The following is a 21,703-nucleotide window of genomic DNA, read 5'->3' as shown; positions in this document are numbered from 1 at the left end:
ATGAATGTTTGTTGGATAAATTAATGAAGAAAGGATAAAGCTGGAAGATGTCTTTAAATTATGTCATAGCGCGCCCACATTTCACAGATAGAAACACTGAGTCCCTGCTCAAACACCAGAGTATCTATTTAAACTACACTTGTGAAATCAATCCCTGCCATTTGGCTGGTAATTGCCCTGTTGCATGCCTGCTCAGCCCTCTGAGCTCAGCAACGTAGATATTCAAGCTCTATTGCCAGGAAGGATATTTACACAAGACACCATAGCACACAGTCTTTAAAGGAGTGCTCCAAAATTTATTTGCAGAAATCAAATATTGGTATGGATAACTAAATGCTGAATCAGGACTCAATATATCCCAAAAGGTCAACTCTCTCAAGATGTCATTTTTTGAGAATAAGGGTAAGGTACACTTGCATTCAAAATTCCAAGTGCACATGTTTAGGATGAGAAAGAACCATTCAATTGTAACCAAGCAAAAAAGAAATGGTGTTTACATTGGAATGAGCTCATGGGCAAAGATATTCTTTTCTGATTGAACAAATAAGGTGAAATAAAATTGGACAAATGCAGTGAGTTGGCCCAACTTATCCTTAAAACATAGTTACTGACTGGGAGAGAGTGTAAACTACAATGTAAACTATAATCCAGTATTCCAAAATTTATTCATCAACTGCAATGAATGTACCACATTTTAAAAAATTAAAAATAAATACATAAAAACATTGTTACCAACTCCTTATTTGTATTCTGGCTTCAAAAGAGAAGTGATATGGAATGGATAGGTAAAATACTATATAGTTGTTACTATTACCAGAGTGTTTATTATGTGCCAGGTACTACATCAAACATATCACATTGTTCATATCAATTACATTAACTGCTTTACTCTATTTACTACCTAAGAGGGCACCAAAAACCGGTTCTGAAACCCCAGTCTGCTTGACTCCAAAAACTCATACAGCTTCCTCCAGGGGCTAGAGAACATGAGCTTCTCTCTTATCAAGAAAAGCTATGTATTTGGCTTGATCCTAACCTTTATTTACAAGTTTTCAGATGTGTTGGTTCCCTAGCAAATGTCATTAATTAGGTTTATTTTTACCATTATGATTTCATGGATTTAAATAAAGTTCTATGTTTTTTTAAAAAGTTATTAATTCAAATCACTGATTTAGGAGGTTGTTGACCACTGAACTCTGGCTTATTATCATGTGGCCTATTTCATTAAAAGAATCTTATCGAGTAGCAGTAGCAGGAAATAAAAGCAAAAAAAAAAAAGAAAGCAATAACCCTGCAATGCAATTTTTCTTAAATGGCTCAAAAACTATAAAAGAGATCAAGAATCTTTGACCCCTAAAAGTGGTCTATTGTTGAACAAAACCGAAAAAAACTCTCCCGCTCTAGAAATAGAATTTTCAAAAGTCAAGATTAAGTTGAGATTTAAAAATTCCTAAAGATCAGTAAGAAAGAAATTTCATATCTCTAATAGTGATTTGTATTTCTCAACAATTCAACAAAAGATTCATTGTTTTCTTACTCTGCGCATATTCCAGGTATTTTGTAGGCATCAGTGAATAAAACAGGCAAATATCCTTAGCTAACACTACAGCAACAGATTGTAAAAATAAGTAAATTATATAGTATGATAGAAGTTGATAAGTACTACAGCAAAATTGCTAAGCAGGGGAAAATATTTGAGCAAACACTTAAAGGAGATGAGGGAGAAAACTGTGAAGATATCAGAGGAAAGAGTATTTCAGGCAGAGAAAACAGTCAGTGAAAAGGCCCTGAGGCAGGAATATGGCTAGATGAATGAAAAATAACAGGGAAACCAGTGGGGCCTGAGTAGAGTACATAAGCTGAAGAGATGAGATCCAATAGATGAGGAAAAAAACTCACAGGGCCTTGAAAGTTTGATAAGTCAGGAGACCAGTTAGGTGAAAATCAGGTGAGAAATGATGGTGAATGGAACACAGTGTTGGCAGTGGAAGTGGTGAGAAGTGCTCAGATTCTGTATAGATGAATGGTTATGAAAGACAAAGGTCAAAGAATATCTCCAAAGTTTTTGGCCTGAGATGCTGAAATAATGGATTTCCATGAATTGAGATGAGTTCAGGCAGTTGAAAGGGGAGGATTGGGAGTTCGGTTTGGAAACGTTAAGCTTGAGATTTCAATTTGACTTCTAAAGGGAGAGATTGAGTAAGCATTTGGATATATGAATCTGGCTTCAGGAGATGAATCCAAACATGCCTGAAGTCCAGGGCTCTCCTCTCCTTTTCTCCTGCCCTGGGGTTTAAATAATATTTATGTGCTGTTGATACCAAAATCTATAGCTCTAGCTTAGACCACTTGTCTGATGCCATCTGAAACTCAACACGATCAATGTAGAAATCTTGATTTTTGTGTCAACATAATTCTTTCCTCCCCTTCTCCACTTCATTAAATGATACTACCACCCTTCTCAGTTTCTCAAACCGAAAATGGCAGAATTATCTTCACCTGTCTTCTTCTCTTACCCTTCACATACAATCCATCAACAATTTCATCTATTTCTACCTTCAAAAGACACACCAATATTATCCAGTTTTCTCTGTCTCTACTCCTTTCATCCAAACTGCCACCATCTCTCAACTAGAATACCAAAGTAGGCCTCTGTGTTATCTATTATTTTTTTCCTTATTGCCCAACTACAATCTATCTTCCATACAGCCACCATAGTGCTCCTCTAGAAACACAGATCAAATCATGCATAAAACCCTTACTGGTTCATGCATAAAACCCTTCCTGTCTCCCCCTTAATGCACCCACTCTCCTTACCATAATCTGCAAAGCTCTGTATGACCCAATCTCTGCCTTCCTCATCAGCCCAAATTCAAGTCACCACCCTGTGTTAGTTAGCAAAAGGGGTGCTGATGCAAAGTACCAGAAATCTGTTGGCTTTTATAAAGGGTATTTATTTGGGGTAAAAGTGCACAGTTAAAAGGACTAAAGAGTTCAGCTGAAGGTTAGTTCCTCACCAAATTCTGTTGCCATGTGTTGAAGCAAAATGGCAGGCAACATCTGTGAGGGTTCAGCCTTCCTCTTTCCACTTAAGGCCCCATGGGCCCAGCTTCTTCCAATCTCAGCTGTAGGATGAAGGGCTTGTTTCTGTCTGGGCCTGCTCAGTTGCTCAGGGCTCTGGTCTCTTCAGCTGCAAACTATCAGGGGGATGGTTCGTCTCTATCTTCAGGGCACAGGATCAAAGTCCTCTTCTTTGTCTATTGAGTGTTCTCTCTTTTCTCACATATCTGCTTCTGTGTTCTCCTTGAGTGAGTGTCCTTTTATAGCAGCCCACTAAGGGGGCAGGGACTCAACCCTGAACACACTGACATGGTCAAATCAAAGCCCTACTCTTAACATAATCAAGTAAACATAAAATCTTTGAATTTAATGCAATCAGAGGAACAGATCAATTTATAAACACAATCAATATTTTTTTTGAAATTAATAAATAATATCAAACTGCCACATCCCCACCCTGCTATGATCCAGGTATTGGATACTTTGAGCTCCTTCAAGTCTTAAGACCTTGCCATATGCTATTCCTTCACTCAGAATATTCTACCAACACACCTCTGCTTGATCTCTCTTTTTGTTATTTAGGACCTAGCTCAACATTTAGCCAATAGTTTCTCTAAGTATTAGACCCAATGTTAACCTACCCTCATCAGCGATCTATTGCATCATGTTCTTCGTAGAATGCATTCCTTTCTGAAATGAGTCTATTCAATTTTTAACCAGCTTGAATATTTTCAGTTCTTCCCCATGTGAATGTAGGTTCCATGAGAGCTCTCTTGTTCAGCACTGTACTCTCAGTTCTTAAACAGTGCTTGGCACATATTAAGCACTGTATAAATAAATGCCTATTAAATTAATGAATTTTTTTAAATGGTGATATATTGGGCATATATTTTAAAATTTAAAGATCTTTCCAAATCATACAACTGTTAAATAAAGAGACCTTCTGGGAAGTGAAAGTTCAAGTGATAGGATCATATCCTAAACTATATTCATGCTACTTCTTCCACTAAAGAAAATGTAGACAACTACTCCATGACCACCAGATCACGCATTGGATAGTAGCTAACTGTGTTATAGGCCAGTGCCCAAGGGCTGTGCAGAAATTTGACCTAACTAGCTGTTTTAGTTTCCTGGTCTGCTTAAAGCAAATACCATGGATTTATTAGCTTACAGAGTTCAAGCTGAGAAAAATGTCCAAATCAAGGCATCATCTAGGCATCTTCCTGAAGACCAGATACTAGTGAACCTTGGCTCCTCTGTCACATGGCAAAGCACATGGTGGTGTCAGCTGGTCTCTTCCTTCTCTTATATTTCATTGCTTTCAGTTTCTTCCTTCTGTGGCTTTTTCTTTCTCTTTCTGTATTCTCCCCATTTATAAAGTATTCCAATAAGAGGATTAAGACCTACCCTGAGCCATATCTTCACTGTAGTAACCTAATCAAAAGGCCCTACTTACAATAGGTTTACACCCATAGGAATGGGTATTCTTTAAGAGCATGATTATCTGAGGTACCAAACCAGCACACCAGCCTCTCTAAATTTGTGTTGAAAACACAGACTTTAAAGTGATGGCAAATTTCACTAGAACAGATAGAGCTGGCACCTAACAAATTGTGTAATCAAGCTTTTTTGTTCTGAGATAATTGTAGATTCACATGCAGTTGTAATAATTAATACAGAGGACCCCATGTAACCTTTACCCAGTTTTCCCCAATGTTAACAACCTACAAAATGATAGCACAATATCACAACCGAGATATTGATCATTGGTACAATCCATGCTCCTAAAAACTTTTGAAATAAAGAATTCTTTAACTACTCCTGTCTCCCAAAGCAGATCTCCCAACTTCATGTCTCTGCCCCTTTGCTACACACCTATAAATAACCTGTAAAGCTTTGCTCTAAGCTCACAAGTCATTGTGACCAAGGTATCAAGGCATCATTCCTTTCAAAAATACTGGCATGTTGAGAGAGATTATTGAAGGCAAAATACAAGTAAATATATGAAAAGATGCCTGAGTTCATTACTACTCAAAGATATGCAAAACAAAACACAAGATACCTCTTTTTATGACTCAAATTAACAAAACTAAGCCAAGACTTAGACTATCCAGTGCAGAGGGAAGCAGGCATTGCCATATTTTCCTGCTGGAAGACATCACTGCTCTTTATAAATTAACCTGGCTGGATTAATTTTTAATAAATTCCATATACCCTTTGACATATTAATCACAATCTAACATCTGTTTTACAGAAATAAAAGCAACAATACAGAAACATGACCATGTCTATTGTGGTATTGTTTAAAGTACAAACAGACACTCACAAACAGCATAACCCTGAATATCAATAAGGAGGAAATGTTGAATTCACGATGTAAATCCAAACTATGAAATATGTAGCTATTTATAAAGATGAGTTGATCTAGTCATATATCTGCAGGAATTTCCTGTGTAAGGAATGGGAAAAAAAGTTGTAGGGAAGTTGTGAAGTAGTATACACAATGTGAATCAGGTTAGCAAAAAAAAAAATCTACAAATGTGCATATATACTTTTCACATGTTTTATGAGCATGGAGAAAAGCTGTGGCAAGACATAAACCAGATATGTAGCATTGTGTGTCTGAAGGGGAGCGCACATTAGGAAAAGTAAAGAGAGAAAGTAATGACTTCTTTAAACACCTCTTGATTTTCTTGGTACAACAGGTATGCAATATTTTTAAGATGTAAGAGCTCTTAATTAGTAATAGAGAACTGGAAGAAAAGTTCTCTATTACTGGTCAAAGATAGTCTTCAACCCAGAGGAATGAATAGGTGATGCTGGAAGTCCAGACACCAGCAGGAATATCTGTGCCTGGGCAGGGGTGGGGAGAGTTGGACCCTTTGGTCTGGGGTCTGGGAAAGTGCCTTTGCTTTCCCAAAGCCTGCTGAGTGGGCCAGAGAAGAACCACAGCAAGACCAACTGCAAGTTGATCAGAATTGATGGGAAATGAGAGGGCTACCACCACCGAGAGAGGGGAGAGGCAAGAAACTCACTAAATGGGCCCTGATAATTGATTTTCACCAGAAGCAGACCCCTTTCTTGTGGACACCAACATCACAGGCCTCCGGGCTGCCTCCAAAACCCTAGGTGTCTCCTTTGCAGCCAGTAGTTTGATGTGCTGCTCCTGGTTCGACCAGGTGGGGGAATATCAGGCCTCCACCTTTTTTTCCTCTGTCCACCAAGGACTGAAAAGTGGTGAGTGGAGGATGCAGTTCTCCTACTTGCTTGTAGCCACTATCCATGAGGAATCTAAGCCTCCTCTCAATATAGAAATGGAGTGGACATCACCATCCCATGGTCCACAGGATGGAGGAATAAGAGTATGGATTAGAGTGGACTTACTGGTATTGTACTATAGAACTATTGTGATTAGTAATGGAAGAAATTCTGGCATTAATGTATAGAAAGTAGCCACGATAGCTGCTGAGGGTGGGAGGGGGAAGTAGAGATGTGATGTGAGGACATTTTCAGGACTTGCAATTGTCCTGGGTGGTACTACAGGGACAGATGCTGGACATTGTATGTCCTACCATGGCCCACTAGGTGGACTGGGGGAGAGTGTAAACTACAATGTAAACCATTATCCATGTGGTGCAGCAGTGCTCCAAAATGTATTCACCAAATGGAATGAATGTGATGATGAAAGAGGTTGTAGATGTGGAAGGAGTGGGGTGAGGGGGGTGGGGGGTATGTGGGGACCTCTTATATTTTTTTTAATGTAGCATTTTTTAAAAAATGAACAGAGAAAGAGAAAAAAAAGAAGAGCAGTGGGCTTGCACAGTTGATAAAACCACAGCCTCAGGACCAGGTTACATCCCAAGCAAGGCTATGGGTGGGAATTGAAGAAGAGTGGAAAACTCCAGCTGACCATGTGGGCAACAAGGCCCCTGCACATCAATGCCATGCAGGATAGGTGCATGGAACAATGGAGTCCTATCATAAAAGTCATTAGCAGGGATTAGAGAGCTGAGATGCAAGCCCAGAAGGCCTCCCTACAGCAGGGATTAAATTGGATGCATTTCACACTGCAAATGTGTTCCCAAGAACCGTGCTCCCCACAAATTCTCCAAAATCAAATGACTTTCTCTGTGGGGAGAGGTGTTTTTTTGTACCCCTATTGTTTCTATGGACAAGGCTTCTGCAAAGCCAGGAGTTACTTAGCCTCTGTATGCCTCTTCTACTTAATGGAAACAGTAATGACGTCTACCTTACAGGATTGTATAAGAATAAATAAGTCACAGCACTTAGAGTTGTGTCTAGCATAGTAGGTGCTCTAAAAAAATCTTGTTATTATTACTGTAATGTGATGGCCAATTTCTCTTACAACGGTGTTTGTTTAAAGTGAGAACCATACAGTCCCCAATGTCTGTGATAATACAGGATTAGCAATATTTAATAACCATTGATGGTTTGGGCTATGCCAGGCACTCTGCTATGCATTGTATATTTGCTACCTCTTTTAATCCTTGCATGACTCTGTGAGGTAATTGTCATCTTCATTTGTTTCTGAGCATCAGAGAATTTAAGTATCAGACCCAAAGTTGCACAGCTAGTAAGGGGCAAAGCTGAGCTTCACACCCACATCTGGGGTCAACCGCAGATGCTCAGCCCTCACCCATGATGGGCACTGTTGGAACAGCTGAGCAGGAGCCTACATACAGTGATTCTCACACCTGGCTTCCCCAGAGTGCCATTCAAAATCAGATTTCTACCCTGTATCCCATACCTATTGAATCTGAATCTTGAGCATGAGCCCAGAAATATGGATTTCTGACAAGCACCTCAAGTACTTCCTATGTGGTTAGCCCGGTGCCTGATTTTAGGGACTATTCCAAAACAACAGCTGTGTTTTCACTTTAACTCCCTGGGATCTTTGCTAATAAAATGAATCCCCTTAGATGAATCCTTTCGTCTGGACTTGGTTATTCTGACCTGAGTCCTAAGCTCTATAACAAAAGCTTTCTTAAATTCTGACTTTTTTTAAATTAAAATTTTTTAGCCCTGAAATTTTCAGATGTCTGGAAAACCTTTCTTATCCTCCTGCACTTCCCACTTCAGTATTCTGTCACCACAGAAGCCTCAGACTGCCTCATCTATTAAATGACCTACAGTTATGAACAATGGAAAGATAAATCTGTTTCATTCAATGGAAACATTTACCCAATGAGTCTGAGTCATCAAAGCCTCAGAAATTTTGACACATTCATTAATTTTGTTCAACTTTATTTGTTAATCATAAAAACCAGGCACTATACAAGCTCTGAAGGCTTTGCCTTTTACATGAAGACATATTTTTTGGAAAGGAGTGCTGAAATGAGCATTTCCTTCACACAGGGATTCTTGAAGTAATTACACCCAGCAAAGTAAAACAAGAGCTTGGATATATATTGTTCCATTAAAGCTGTATTTATCGGGCACCTGACAAGTGAAAGGCACTCCCCAGGGTTAGCTGGGAGACAGTCAAGCATATGTGGGTTCTGGCCTGAAGACCCTCACTCTGGGAGGGGAGACAAGCGGAAATACTTATAACACAGGTAGGATGTGAAATGTATCAGGAGACAGTGAAATGAACACTGACTACTTTTTGCTCTTCTTCGGGTAAGAGTGCCTGAGTTTGTCTTCACAGACCACCCGCATCCATATGACTCCAGGGGTCATTTTGTTGCCACTGTGAAGCATCAGGAAGGGTGGAGTCCCACATAGGTTTGACCAATCAGAGGATTCCCACCTTCTAGCCACAGTGATTGGTTCAGGAGTGGGTGTGTGACTCCAATTGGACCAATAAGATTCAACCCCTGGATTTCCTTGGAATAATGTAAAAATAGAAGCTTTCCTTCTCCCGCAGTTGCTGAGCTGTGGAGATACTAACTTGGAGTTGCTAAGTCCACCCATGAAGAGATTTCTTGAAAGTGAAGGCAACAAAAAACAGAGACCAAATGATATTGTTTGAGTTCCTAGATGCAATTGTTCCTGAAGAACAGCAACTGTGTGCATGAAGAATTTTTTGTTTCAGTAACTTGGAGTTCTGTTTTGGCCAGATACAGCTGAAAACCTAATACAGTGAGAGTCAATTAAAGTGTTGTTCAGAGGCTGCGTTCAGGTAGGAACATCAGGAAATGAATGTTTCTCAAAGGCAGCGGGCTCTTCTATATCCGTATTAATATCACTACTATTGAAGACGTGTTAAAAGACTCCCCAGTGTTGTCTATACTCTGGAGTTGTCCTGAACAGTTGAGTTTTTTTGTTCTTTGTGTCTACATGCATGTGCATTTCCCAGTTTAATTTACTATCATTTCATCCAAGCATAAATTTCCCATCAACTCACATGAAAGGGTATAGCATAAGTTGGAGCACAATAAATGAGAATTGGACAGCAAGCTGATAAAAACCCAATCCTGAGATTACTAAGCAATAAAACATACATGTCAGTGGGTTCATCAAAATCAGATCCTGGACTTACTAAGCAATAAAATGCATGTGTCATGTTGATCAGCCTGGGATCCTGAAAACTGGTTTGCTTGCAAGATTTTTCAGACTCCACAGGGAAAAGGAATGGTCCAAGTAGGAGGTTGTTGTCTTAACCACACTACTTTTCTCCTGAAAGCCTGCTGAGTTTATGCCCATGTTCCTCTGCAGGTATTATCCTCAGAGTAGTTCCCTAAAAAGCTTATTTTTTCCCTTAGTTTAATGTTCATAATTATGTTGTTTGATTATTTGTTTATTGGCTGTTTGTTTCCTGAAATGAGAGCTCTAACAATGCATGAAACTTGTCTATCTAGTTCATCTCTACTTAGATTGGGATATGAGATTTGGGTCCAGGGCAAATTAAGTTGAATGTTTGAATAAATTAATGAATGAATGATATCACAGAAAGAGCATTAAGCTTAGAGTTATACTTAAGTCCAGTCTTATCCAGACTTTCAATGCCCATGGAACTTTGAGAAAATAATTTCATATATCTGGGACAATTTCATTGTCCATAAAATGAAAGGATTAGATCAATTTATGACAGCAGAGTATGTCTCATTTTATAACTGCTTTAACCATTTTTATCAAATGAAATCTAATGCAGAATTTTCATTTTTTAATGTATTTATTCTCTAGTTGAAATCTGGGAATGAGAGGAATATAGAATATAGACTACCCTTGGCTCTTAGAGTATTCTGTAAAACTCTAGGGAGCCCCAGAATCCAGTTTGTAAAGAATCACAAGATATGGTCATGAAATAATGGGACATTCTACTTGCTTTAATTGTTCTCTGATGCTCAAAGTGATACAGAATGGATTACATTGGGATAAGGTGGGATGCAAGTTAGAACATCAAATGAGGTACACACCAGAGTTTTGTCCTAGTTCTATCTGTTTCAAAATCCCATATGCTTTCCATCCATCCATCCATTCATCCATCCATCCACCTATCTATCCATGTGTCAATCCTTTAATCAAATATTTATTGAGACACTATTAAGCAACATATACTGGGAGTGCTGTGCTAAATAAGCAAGACAAAGTTCTTGCCTTCACTAAGCTTCTCTTCTAGCAGTGGTGAAGTCAAATAATAAATGAATAAATATATTCAAATATAATGTAAGCTATTACAAAATGCTTTGAAGAAAAATAAATCAGGATAAGGGGGCTAAGGAGTAATAAGGGTGCTATTTATGTAAAAGTCTGGGATGATATCTCAGAGGAGGTAATATTTGAGAAGAGATCTGAAAAAATTGGTAGCATATCCTATGAATATTGATTTGGAGGAGAAGCATTCCCAGATAGAAGAAACTGCATAGGACACAAGTATACCTGTTCAGAGAATTGGGATCAATACCTTAATGATGCTGAGAGCTCATCTGCAGAAAAGGGTTTAAGAACTTTTACCTCACAAGTTTTTCATGAGGATTAAATGAGATAATCCCTATGTGTATCACATAGAAGTGCTCGAAGTATATTTGCTGAATGAAGGGAAATAAGTCTGACTCACAGTTTTCCAAATTCCTTAATCAACAAAGAGTTGATAAGCATCCATTATGTATCAGGCCTCTTGCTCAGGCTTCCACATCATTATCTCACTTAACAATTCTAATTAATCTAAATAAGTCCTACTATCTTCAAGTCCATTTGGCAAGTGAGGAAATTGAGGTCAGAAAAAAAGTTAAGTAATCAGGCCAAGGTCCCAGGGCTGGAAGGGAACAGTCAGTCTTTTTTATTTCAGCAGTCTGATACTAAAGATGATGGGCTTAGCCACTAAGCAATCCTGTCCCTCCAACTCACTTGTCCCAGAGCCCTTGGCCTGGAGTAATTAGCCCGGAGAGCAGATTCTTCAAGAGAAACAATCAGGGTAACAGAGATCATCTGGTCAACCCTTTCCTAGAATGTGCTCTCTCTTCCAATGCCACATTAAGGAGATTCCCTACTTCTCTGCTACCTCCAAATGTCTTTTTGATAGATAGTTCATGATTATTGAAGCACTGAAACACTTCACACTAGAGCTGCGAAGTGATCCTGCAATCTTGCAAGAGTGGACATTACCATAGACAACCACATAAACCCCCTCATCAAATCTGCCCTCCCCCACGAGATTTCAGACCTTAGATAAGAGTCTACTTTTTCTGGAAAGCTGTCCTTGACCCCCCACCTCACTTTCTCCAACACACACACACACACACACACACACATACACTTCCCAAGTGCATCAGTACGACTTCCCTATGCTTTCACACATTCGTTTTCTCTTAGCTTTTGTGATGGTTTAAAGATATATACCCCAGAAAAATATGTTCTTAAACTTAATCCGTTCTTGTGGGTACGAGCCCATGGTAAGTAGGACCAAATTTTGATGAAGTTTCTTCAGTTAAGATGCAGCCAAGCTCAATCAGGATGGATCCTAATCCTATTACTAGAGTACTATATAAACAGAATGAAATTCAGACAGACAGAGAGAAAGCCACAGGAAGCAAGAAACTGAAGGTAAACAGAATCTGGAAGAGAATGTAGAGGCCAGGAGAGGCCTCTATGTGAGTGGCCACGTGACAAAGGAGCCCAGGGCCAAGGATCACTAGCAGCCAGGTTCAGCATGCCAATCTCCAAGGAGAAAACATCATCTAGATGAGGCCTTGATTTAGACTTTTCCTAGCTTCAAAACCATGAACCAATAAGTCCTCATTTTCTTAAAGCCGATCCATTACATGGCAGCCAGAAAATTAAAACAGCTTTAATCACATTGTATTCTATATTGTTAATTAAGTGGCCTCATAGAGTAGTCTGAAGTCACTGATGTTTATTAGCCAAATACTTACAATTGGGAAGAACTGGGTTCAAGTTCTGCAATTATTAACCCAGTTCTGCAAGTAATTTACCACTTCACTGGCCTCATTTTTTAGATCTATAAAGTAGATATAAAAATAGCAGATAACTTTCATAGGATTATTATGAGTATTAAATGGGTTAATGCTTATAAAGCACTAAGCATAGTTCCTGCCACATAATTAGAATTTAGTAATGACTGCTTTCATTATGATTAATATTTCCAACTGTTCAGAAAGCCTGCCTAGGTTGTTTATTAATTGTGTTCCAGCACCTGGCACAGTGCCTATCCTATATTGGGTTCCCAAAGATTATTTATTGAGTGACTGAATGAACAAATGAAAAGGAAAAAAGCAAGGATGGAAGAAGGAAAGGAGGGGTAACTCAGGGCTATTCATTGAGAAGAATAGTTTAGACATATCATTTCTCACAATTCTTAAAAAGCCCAGTGAGATAGATATTATTATTATCATTTTATAAAAGAGAGGTGAAGTGACTTGTTGTGGTCACACAGTTAAATAACAAACTTAACTTTCAACAAGCACAGAAGGGTGCCTGGAGTTCTTGGGCAAAACTCTAGCTCGTCAAAATCCCATCAAGAACCACATAGCAGTAGACGTGAAAGTCCAGCCAGTCTAGAGGTTGAAAACTGGTGGCCCATGAATTGAAATCTGGCCAACAGATGAGATTCCTTGGTTTGCTCAGGGTTTCAAAAATATTAAGTCAGCATTTTAAAATGTGGACATCTCTAATAAAAGCTGGATTATTGCCTTCTCTTGAAAAATAAAGAAGCTCTTCAAATTCTGGGCCTTCATTCCTGCATGGACAAATAAGCTCTAGCAAAGATAGGATTGGCCACATTCTCTAGTTTGTCACGCCTCTCACCCCTGCCCACTCACAAAATGTTTGCTTTTGCACATACCTTCAACTTGCTTCATTGGTTCATGTTATTTTTGTCCCTTGTTGGATCTTAGTTGGTGTGGTGGCTTGAAGCTTTATGTACCCCAGAAAAACATATTTTTCAATTTAATCCATTCCTGTGGGTGTGAACCCACTGTAAGTAGGACCTTTTGATGAGGTTACTTTAGTTAGGGTGTGGTCCACCTCAATCAGGATGGGTCTTAGTCCTATTATTGGAGTCCTTTATGAGCAGAGTAAATTTCAGGCAGATGGACAGAAAGCCACAGGAAGCAAGAGGCTGGTGAATGACAGAACCCAGAAGAGAAGGGAGAGACCAGGAGATGCCGCCATGTGCCTTCCCATGCAACAGAGAAACCAAGAATTGCTGGCAGCCATCCCAGCATGCTGATCTTCAGGGAAAAAGCAACACCTTGATGATGCCTTGATTTAGACTTTCTTCTCACCTCAAAACTGTAAGCTAATTAATTCCCATTGTTTAAGCATGTTATTTGCTTGTGTAGCCCAGTAAACTAAAACAGAGTTTGGTACCAAGAGAGTGAGGTGTTGTTATTGCAAATACCAAATATGTGGAAATGGCTTTGGAATCAGGTAATAGGTAGAAGCAGGAAGAATTGTGAGAGATTAAAAATGAGTGAGAGTTGGGAAGCAGACTTGACCCAGTGGATAGGGCATCTGTCTACCACATGGGAGGTCTGTGGTTCAAACCTCGGGCCTCCTTGACCCATGTGGAGCTGGCCCATGCACAGTGCTGATGCGCGCAAGGAGTGCCATGCCATGCAAGGGTCTCCCCCATGTAAGGGAGCCCCACGCGCAAGAAGTGTGCCCCATAAGGAGTGCCGCCCAGTGCGAAAGAAAGTGCAGCCTGCCTAAGAATGGTGCCGTCCACACGGAGAGCTGACACAACAAGATGCTCAAGAAAGAGACACAGATTCCCGTGCCACTGACAAAAACAGAAGCAGACAAAGAAGAAGTCACAGCGAAATAGACACAGAGAACAGACAACCAGGGCGGGGAGTGGGGGGGGAGGAGAGAGAAATAAATAAATAAATCTTTTTTAAAAAATGAGTGAGAGCTGCAGACAAAGTCTGTATCATCTTAGAGAATACATAGTTCTTCATGAACAGAATGTTGATAGAAATATGAACATTAAAGGTAATTCCAGTGATGGCTTATAAAGAAATGATGAGTGTGTTATTGGAAATTGGAGGAAAGACAATTCTTGTTTCAAGTGACAAAGAACTCAGTGAAGTTGAATTTTGATGTTGGATTGAAGACAGAACTTGAGAGTAATGAACTTGGATATTTAGCTGAGATTTCCAAGCTAAGTGTGTAAAGTGCAGCCTGGTTTCTCCTTGCAATTTATAGTAAAATGCAAGTAGAAAGGGATAACCTATGAACTGAACTCCTGGATGCACACACATAAAAAAAGCAGAAATTGATGGTGTGGAAAATTATGAGTTTCTAAAATCAAGTCCCAGAGAATAGTGCTCCATGTGATGGTTTAAATGAACATGGCACCTGTCAGCAATTCCCATGCATGTTAGGATTAGAAATGCAGTTATCCAGGACAGATCTGTGGAAAGTTATTTTGTCTGATGGTTTGAATCCTTGTGAACTACATGCAAAATTGACAATTTTTTTGCATAATTTGTATGAATGGAACCTGCCTGTCTCTACTAAAAGGGACAGAGAAGGGAAAAATTGAAGGAAAAGTCACTTTAAGGGCAGAGCCATGGAAGCTGAGGTCTGGAACAAAGACATTTTGGGTTTGTTTTTTTTTTTTAATTTTTTTATTCATTTTTTAAAAATATTACATTCAAAAAATATGAGGTCCCATTCAACCCCACCGCCCCCACCCCACCACTCCCCCCACAGCAACACTCTCTCCCATCATCATGACACATCCATTGCATTTGGTAAGTACATCTCTGGGCATCGCTGCACCTCATGGTCAATGGTTCACATCATAGCCCATACTCTCCCACGTTCCATCCAGTGGGCCCTGGAAGGATCTACAATGTCCAGTAATTGTCCCTGAAGCACCACCCAGGACAACTCCAAGTCCCGAAAACGCCTCCATATCTCATCTCTTCCTCCCATTCCCCGCACCCAGCAGCCACCATGGCCACTTTTCCCACACCAATGCCACATTTTCTCTGTGGACCTTGGATTGGTTGTGTCCATTGCACATCTATGTCAAGAGGAGGCTTAGATTCCACATGGATACTGGATGCAATCCTCCTATTTTCAGTTGTAGGCACTCTAGGCTCCATGGTGTGGTGGTTGACCTTCTTCAACTCCATTTTAGCTGAGTGGGGTAAGTCCAATAAATCAGAGTGTAGGAGTTGAAGTCTGTTGAGGCTCAGGGCCTGGCTATCATATTGTGAGTCCAGAGATTCAAATCCCCTAGATATATCTTAAACCCCAGCACCAACTACAATTCCAGTAAAGTAGCATGAAAATCTTGTGAAAAGAGATCCCATCTGTGTCCAGCTCCATCACGCAGAAACACCAGCTCCAAAGAAGGGCCAACTGACACGGCAGTGAACCCCATCTGCCATGACCATAGAACCTGTGGGTCTCTTTAGCCCTCAAAAGAACCAATACCTGGGGTTGTATCTACTTTATCTGTCTCTGAGACTCTGCTCAGGTGTGCATAAGGGCAATCTTTCTGACAACCTCCAGACTCTTTTTTAGAGACTCATAGCCATATAAACTCATTTCTCCTTTCCATTTCCCCCTTACATTAGGTCAAACAGCATTTTAAACTCCTGTTATTATATGTAGACAGGGGTATTCTGCTGGTCCGTGTTGAACCTTTAATTCAAGGTCATTTTCTAGTTGCATCATCAACTGGTACTTGGTAGTGATCCCTCGGTGCCAGGGAGGCTCATCCCCAGGTGTCATGTCCCACACTGGGGGGAATGCATTGCATTTACATGCTGAGTTTGGCTTTGAGACTGGCCACATTTGAGTAACATGAAGGCTGTCAGGAGGAAACTCCCAGGCACAGTGCTGCTCTAGGCCTTGTTCTTATTTCAGGCATATAGGCTCACAAGCATAGTCATTAGTATCAGGGGCTCCCTGTTGGACTCTCATTCCTTCCTGGCCCTTACCGTTGCACCTGGGGGACTGCCGCTGCTCCCCAGGGACCACAATTGAGCACCCTGGCCAGGAAACCAGTACCCCCCCAGCTATTGTTTTTAATTGTTGCCACTATGAGTATATCCAAACTTTACCATGCACCCTGGACATATGCCCTGTATAACTCCCTGTCAACCGTATATCACCTGTCAATAACATCCCATACCAGTATTCCTCCGCTGCCATTGTTGAACCACTCTGTGATCCAAAACTTCCCGAAAAGTGAAGCCCAATATAATGTCAGGATCCCTTACTAGTAAAATGGAATATAGCAATGGGTTTAAAGGTTAGATATAGAATACGTATTGATTTGGAAAAATTCTACATCCTATCTTTTTCTTTTCTTTTTTCCTAATTATTGAGCTTCTCTTCACAAGAGCCTTAGATCACAGTAATTCATATATACAATATACAGTACTCCCACACATCCACCATAAAACCTTTTCCCTTCCACAGCGATATTCTTATAACTTATTCATATCATATTTACTGAAACTGTTGTACAGACTCAGACAATAGTTTTCAAACAAGGTGACATCTGTGCTTACATTGTGGTCCATACTTTAGGATATACAGTTTTCTAAATTTTTAGTTATCCTATGTTTTACATTATGGTTTACATTATTAGTCTGTCATCCCCTATATGTTTTTGGTGTAATATTACATGTTTTATATCCATCCTTGTGTACTCTCAAGAAACTCCTCTCTTACCCCCACATTTACTTTGGTTCCATCCATTCAACATCCATTTTCCCCTCCCCTTGGGGCCCACAGCGACAGCCAATCTCCATTTCCCGAGGAGCCACGTCCAGATATACTTGCAACAGTGTTCACGGCCTGACTTGCTCAACTGCCCTAATGCCCTGGGAGCCATCCTTTCTCTCGAGAGATACAGTTCCCTCTTTTTGATGGCATTAGTCCTCCCCAGGATGTGGGTTCACCCCCACTCTCACTACTTGGGTCTCTATCCAATGGTACAACCCACCCTGGCAAAATGAGCTTTCAGACACTCCCCAGGAGTCCATCCCGTGTCAGACCATCCCCTCTGAGCATCCTAAACAGGTAATCCTCTTAATTATATTTTGATACGGTTTTCTCAGCATTTTACTCTCAACCAACACCTGACACTCCTATGTTCGTATGTTGCCCTTCCCTCCCCCCAATTTTTTGGGCACTATTACCCATCCGCCCATCCCCAGCCCCCCTCAAACCCGCAAAGCCCCACCCAAAGGCAACCCCTTGCCCCCATTTTATCTCTTCTTTGTGCTCATACTTACCGCCAGCTCATCATAGATTCCACCCCTGCAGACATCGGCTCACATCCTTCCTCCACCCTCCGATTTCCTGTAAGCCTATCTTCCAGTCTCTAGCTCTCTGAGGCAGCTTGCTTATTTCATATAATTGAGGTCATGTAGTATTTGTCCTTCAATGCCTGGGTTGCTTCACTCAACATAAGGTTCTCAAGATTCATCCATGTTATCACGTGTGTTTGTAGTGTATTTGTTCTTAAAGCCGAGTAGTATTCCATTGTATGTATATACCACATTTTATTGATCCACTCATCTGTTGATGGGCATTTGGGTTGATTCCAACTTTTGGCGATAGTAAACACTGCTGCTATGAACATTGGTGTACATATATCGGTTTGTGTCCTTTGGAACAAAGACATTTTGTCAGGCCAAGAGAGCAGGCCCACTCGTGTGCAAGGAAAGGGTGAATCTTCCTCAGTGCTTAAAGAGGGTGGGCCTTCCACCCTGTAGTTCAGGAAGAGTGCTGCCACCCCAGTGTTCAGAGAGGGTGGAGCCAATGCCCAGGGAATTGCAGATAACTTGGTCGCAATCCCAAAGCTTGGAGAGGGTGAAGCCAACATCCCATTATTCAGGGAGAGCATGGCTGCTGAACAGGCATATGGAATAGGTGGGGTTGCCACTTCACCATGCCCTGAAATAAAAACGTGTTTCCATTGATGGCTCTTGAAATCTAATGATATATGCCCTGCTGGGTTTAGGAATTGTTTGAGACCTGTGATGCCTGAATTTCTTCCAATTTCTCCCTATGGGAATGATAATGTTTGTCATATGCCTGCCCCTCCATTGTGTATCTGTAGCAGATAACTTGTTCTCCAGGTTTCAAAGGCCCACAGATGGGGGGAGGGCAGAATTGTGCCCTGGGACAGACCACACCCATATCCAATTTTGATGAGACTTTGTACTTACCATTGTTTCTTTTGGGATGTTGTGATGGAAAAAATATACATTTCATATAGAAAGAACATGTCTTTTGGGGGTCCAGAGGTTGCATTATGATAGTTTAAAGCTGTATGTACATCAGAAAAGCATATTCTTCAATTTAATTGAATCCTGTAGGTATGAGCCCATTGTAAGTACGACCTTTTAATGAGGTTACTGCAGTTAAGGTATGGCCCACCTCAACCAGGATGGATCTTAATCCTATTACTAGAGTCTTATATAAGCAGAGTGAAATTCAGGTAGATGGAGAGAAAGCCACGGAAGAAATAGGCTGGACATTGACATAACTGGGAAGAGAAGGGAAAGACCAGGAGACCTTGCCATGTGTCTTGCTATTTGACAGAAGACGGTTCTACTGGTCTTCAGAGAAAAAGCATCTCCTTTAGCTCAAAACATCTCTTTTAGCTCAAAACCATAAGCAAATAAATCCCAGTTGTTTAAGCCAACCTATTTCCTAGCACCCTAGGAAACAAAAACAGTTGGCCATTATGATCCATGATTCCTTAAATGTATTCAAACTACTCATGGAGACAATGAGGCCCAAATCGGCTTCAAACTTCTTCATACTCCTTCATACTCACACACATAGTAAGGGGATCTTTAAGTTTAATTCCTTTTTCCAGTGTTCATTTCATGACTGCACCATGAACCCATCCATGAAGTCTTCGTGGTTCAATATTCTATTCCTGGAAATGCCAAGAAATTAGAATCAGTGCTACATGTTCTATTTCCAAGAAGAATAGTTGGTATCTCCCCTTAAAAATACAAGGTAAAAGAAAAAATCGTGGCACTCACAGGAGGTAGTTTAGCTGAGAAACACACAAAATCAGCATGTGCCTTATCAACACTCCCAGCTGATTCCCAATCATTCAGACAGCCAGCAGGATGCCTAGTTTGGCATTAGAGCATTAGTGACCATCCTGCTGTTACAGAATTAGATGTTTTAGCCAATAGTATTTTAATTTCCTTCTAAAAGCCTCAAAGTAAAAATGCTTTTATGAAATGCCTAACCATTTGGGGAAGCTTCTTGTTCAGTGATAGCAGAGAATGAAGTGTCCAAAGTCTGCTTGTATCCAGTGATACAAGCCCATTTTTGATATGTTGATTTGTAGAATCTTCAAAGCCCAACATCTTAGAGTTTAGTGAAACATAGAATCCTACAGTTACTGTTTTGGAAACTCAGAAGCCTACCCACCTGGGACTATAAGACACTTTAGAACTTTAGAGCCCTTCTGGTTTACTCTCCCAACAAATGCAGCCATCCTTAACAAGAAAATCCCAAATTATGAGTCAATGTCATGGGCAAGGTTAGTCAATCTCAAAAAGTAAGGGAGAGACGTTGCCCAACTGTATATGATCTCTGCCAGAGCTGAACCAGAAGTGTCAGTTAGTAAGATGCTTCATGTGTTGGCAACCCCTCCAGGGTGTGTGTATGTGTGTATGTGTGTGTGTGCATGATGGCTCTGAAGCACAGTGTGATTTTTCAGACACAATCGATTCTTATACTGCTATATAAACACCTTCATATCCAATAACGTTTCCATCTGTGAAAGGCCAGTATGAGGGAAAGTGATTTGTTTATGCTACTGAGAGTAAGCAGAAAACATTATATATTGTTGTCTTTGAGAAAAGGGAACAACAAATAGTATTTGTGGATTGAAAGCCAGCGAATGTATTGGTGATGCCCATAGTATGATAAGCATAAACTCGATTATCTCCAGAGACTCATTTTCCTGATGCTGTGTTTATACTTAAAATGATATTGAAAGTGGAGAGAGGGAACCCTCCCTCCATGTTATTTATGCTTTCAGGGTTTTTTTACTAAGGATGCATCTGGATCTGTGACTGAGTTTCAAGCTCTCCAGCAGTGTATGCTCCTGCTGTCTTCTTCAACCTCATCCAAAGCCAATGCTCCTTCCAGCATCTTGCAGTAAATGGCCATATCGGCCTCCTCACAGAGCCCTAAATACCGCATGCTCATTCCCATCTCTGGGCTTCTGCACATGGTGCTTCTTCTCCCAGGAATGACCCTACTTAAGCATCCATGTTTAAAACGAGTTTACAGTTCAGGTCAAAAGATAACCCTTAACTCCATCCCCAAGTTTGCCAGGCATGGTTAACCCCACTTCTTTCTTCCTGGTATCTTTTGGATATTGCCATCATAGAACTTACCCCCATTCTACTGAAATACTCTGTGTATGTGTCTGTCACCTGCACTAGACTGTAAGCAGCTCTAGGCTAGGAATAGCTTTTGCACTTCTGTATCCTCAGTATCAAGTACAAGCACAGGCATGCACATAGAATTCAATAAATTTCTGTGAATTAATGAATTAATAAATGACTTAAACTCTCAAGCCCCTCATATTAGCTTTCTCATCTATTGAGGACAGGTTCTAACAAAGATGTCAAAGAGGGACGTTTTGAAGTGCCTCTTGTAAAAATCGCCTGTCCCCACCTTTCTTTTAAAAAGAGGGCCTGGGCCCAGCCAGAGCAGTGTGTATACACCCCATAGATTGGGTAGAGTCCTAAAGTGCTGAAATTTTAGAAAGTGGGAGCAAAGATACCATCTGAATCAGTCAACAGCTGGATGAACCAGAAACACAAGTACTCACAGGTCCGCCATGGGTCAGGGAAGTGGGCAGGATGGGGAGGTAGTTGGGCAGGGTGGGGAGGCAGTGGGCACTGGTGTCCATGTTAGCAAACTGGCTTGGTTCCCCAGCAGAGGCATGTGTCCGAATACCAAGCTGGCCTTTAGTTCCTCCTTTCCAAACTCTGCCAGAAATTTTAAGAAGAGGTAATAAAAGAGAAGGGAACAATCAAGGAAAGGACATAGGTGATTAGAGAAGTAAAGCTTTTGATGTTGTGATGGAGGGGAAAAAAAGAGAGAGAGTGGGGCTATTAGAATAATAAAAATTATCAATCATACTAGTTAGGAATGTGTCCAGCTCAAAGCAAAAGAAAACCTAACTTTCAGTTCTCAAAGAAAT

Source organism: Dasypus novemcinctus, chromosome 23, assembly GCF_030445035.2.
Source record: "Dasypus novemcinctus isolate mDasNov1 chromosome 23, mDasNov1.1.hap2, whole genome shotgun sequence".
NCBI lineage: Eukaryota > Metazoa > Chordata > Mammalia > Cingulata > Dasypodidae > Dasypus > Dasypus novemcinctus.
This window is presented reverse-complemented; position numbering follows the sequence as displayed.